This window comes from Camelina sativa, chromosome 8 (assembly GCF_000633955.1).
Source record: "Camelina sativa cultivar DH55 chromosome 8, Cs, whole genome shotgun sequence".
NCBI lineage: Eukaryota > Viridiplantae > Streptophyta > Magnoliopsida > Brassicales > Brassicaceae > Camelina > Camelina sativa.
In genome coordinates this window covers 27,646,484-27,649,765 of record NC_025692.1, presented here as the reverse complement: position 1 = coordinate 27,649,765, position 3,282 = coordinate 27,646,484, and the positions used below count along the sequence as shown (strand labels likewise).

Below are 3,282 nucleotides of genomic sequence, written 5' to 3'. Positions count from 1 at the left end.
CGGGACAAGTGCGGTTTATACAAAATAAGCGGTACAGAATGATATTTGATTGGTGAAAAAACTATTTGCGGTTCAATATTAATTGTGTGAATGGTAAAAAAGGAAAAGCGGTGCGGATTACATATATTATAAATAAATTTATTAATAGTTAGTATGTTTGTATATTATTGTATGTTATGAATTAATAATAAAAATAATTGTATTTATAAACTTTAAATACTATAGTTGATCAAAAAGTTTTTTATTTTTTGACATATTGATAAAAAGTTCAACTATAAAAAGATACAATTTTTTTAAAAAAATTATTGATTACTTTGATTTTTCCATAACATATTTGCAATAGTATCTCTTATTTGCGTCATAGCTTCTCTATCTGCTATCTTTGTTGCATCCATGTCACCTATATCATGCTCAAAATTTTGGTTGTTATTCGTCTGAGTCATTACATCTGCAAAATCTGCATCCGAGAAATTTGAAATCCTGATGAAATTATGTAGTCCCACTGTAGCCATTACCACTCTTTTCTGAATTTGAACATTATATCTTGGAAAATCAGAAAGTATTCTCCACTTCTTCTTCCAAACTCCAAACGTTCTTTCAATAACATAACGTAAAGATGCATGACATTGGTTTAACAATTCATGTTTATTCCTTGGAGGAGGACCAGAATGAAACTAGGACATATGATATCTCACAACTCGATTTCGTGATGATCTATAAGGAGCAAGAAATCCTTGTTTGTTTGGATAACCAGAATCAACAAGATAATACTTATCTGATGGAGGCAAAGGAAACTCGGTATCACTTTGTTGTATCATTTGCAGAACAGTTGTATTGTGGCATGATCTTGGTGCTCCATTCCAGATATATGTGAATAACATATTCAAATCACATATTGCCATGATGTTCAATGATGCATTATCGTGCCGATTCCAATACATTCCTTGTAACTCAGGCTTTACTTTGACGCATACATGAGTCCCATCCATAGCTCCAACTAATCCACTAAAATATGGCCAATATCTTCGGTCTACCTGAAGTCTTTCAGGAATTCGATAGAGTTCTTGTCTTGTTGGAGTTCTAATATAATCACATGCCAATAACTCAGTTACCGTAAGAACTTCCCTAAATTTTCTCTGTACAGTTTCTTGATTTTGGTCAAATCTCAAACCAACATCTCTTTGAACTTCATTGTGCCCGCATATCCGTAAAAACATAGCCACACTTTCTTCAATACTTATATTTAATGTTGGTTGTAGACCATAATTTGTTTGCAACATATTACACAATGTCGTGAAACATGGAAGTGACATCCGTAATAACTGAAGACAAGCAGCAACATCCGTGATAAGCAGAAGGATAATGTGTACTTACAAACTCTTGGTCCGCCCACCATGATTCAGATGCATATATCAAAGATGTATCAGGATCAGCCGTTATCCCAGTTTTATGCATAAGAACCTTCCATCTTTTATAGTTTTTTTTGAATTCATCCAGCTTGTTTTTGAAGAAACCATAAGTTATATCCATGTTGAACGCTTGATTGAACTTTTTAACCATATACTCTCTACCAATCGCAGTAGGATTTTTAAGAGTGTAATTAGACATGGCAATTGCTTCGTCAAACAATTGAATTAATGTTTTTTCTTGGATGTGCGACCATTTGTACTTGTCTTTGTTCTACATATATCGTTTATACAATATTAACAACCAAGTAAATTTTAACTAATATAATATTTTCTAAAAAGGCAAAACATATATTTACCCGTACTGTTGTTTCTGTAGGAGGAGTTGTAATTTCACTTGGATTTGCTCGTCTGGAAGGATTTGTATTTCGTCGACGATTAGATGACATATCTACATTCATAATAATTAAAAAATATGTTATAATATTCACTAATAATATGTTTCGGAATATATATATGTTCCCCCGATGATGAGACATTATTTGATAAAATAATTAAATTGTTAACAAAAAAAGATATATTTTCCAAAAAATACAATCATAACTTTTTTTTTGAAAACCAATTACTTATATAAAAAGGGGAGCTATAATGGCTGAGAACAATAAATATTATAATTGTTATATATACTTAGGCATATATGTGTGTTATGTATAATACATATATATATATAGATTTGCACATGATATCTTATGAAAAAATTTACATATTTTAGAAAATTTATAATAATAGTAAATATTACAAAATTAATCTGAGAAGCAAATTATTACTTTTTATAATATTAGAATCTTTATACATTTAATTATATATACTTGGTATAAAATATATGAAGTACATAACTTATTCTAAACTATTTATAAATTGATTAAAGTACATAAGTTATAACTTTAATAAATATTTCAGTTATTTAAGTTATTTTTGTTGGATAAAAATTATGTTAATAGTATCTAATTTAAAAATAAATAATGTGATGATCAATTCAAATTTCTTAATAACCAAAAAAAATACAGTTTTAAATTTATAATTTTGTGATAACAATAATAATTAAATTATAAAATAAATTATCTTCAAAGTGATGATCCTATTTTCTGGAGAGAAGAAGAAAAAAAGAAAAGGAATGAAAGAGAGAAAGAGAGAGAGATATTTTTTATATGTATCCATTCGTTTGCTTTCTTACCTTTTATATACAGCTTCTATTATTTTAAAAAAAAATTATTATTTAGAGAATACGGTTTTATTGGACCGCTAGGTTTTGTGCAGACTATAAAATTGGAATGCGTTATTCTATCTCTTATGTATTATTGTTGTTTTGAAATACGCAAATCGTTAACTTTAAAAAAAAAACAAAAAACCCACACTGATGGATAAAAGTGATGATTACTGACTTATTAGCGTTATTGTACCTTTTTTCGAAATCCGCAAATATACATGTCGCCATTCAACACCTTAATCATCTACGATGAGATATATTTGATCTAATGGAATTCACTTCGACAAGAGTGATTTGATGTTTTTTGTTTGTTTTCACAAATGTTTGGTCGCTGGAAAATATGAGACTGTTGTGGTTAAAACAAAGATGTCTCAGTATCACCCACTTGGTCTTTACGTCATATTTTCCTGGCTAATATTAGTATCTAACTATCAAAGTACAACTTAAAATATAGCACAACCTATATTAAGAATTGGTTCACGTGGAAGAAGCTTTTTCTAATAGAGATTTTTGCTTTCGATCATATTTTGATAGGACGAAAATGAAGAAAATACACCAATGGATAACAACTTTTAATTGTAAATTTGTGATTGCTGAAATGTTTTTATG

General features: G+C 28.9%; 1 pseudogene; it reads right to left on the bottom strand.

Moving 5' to 3' along the window:
- LOC109125993 lies at positions 303-1,914 on the bottom strand (annotated as a pseudogene).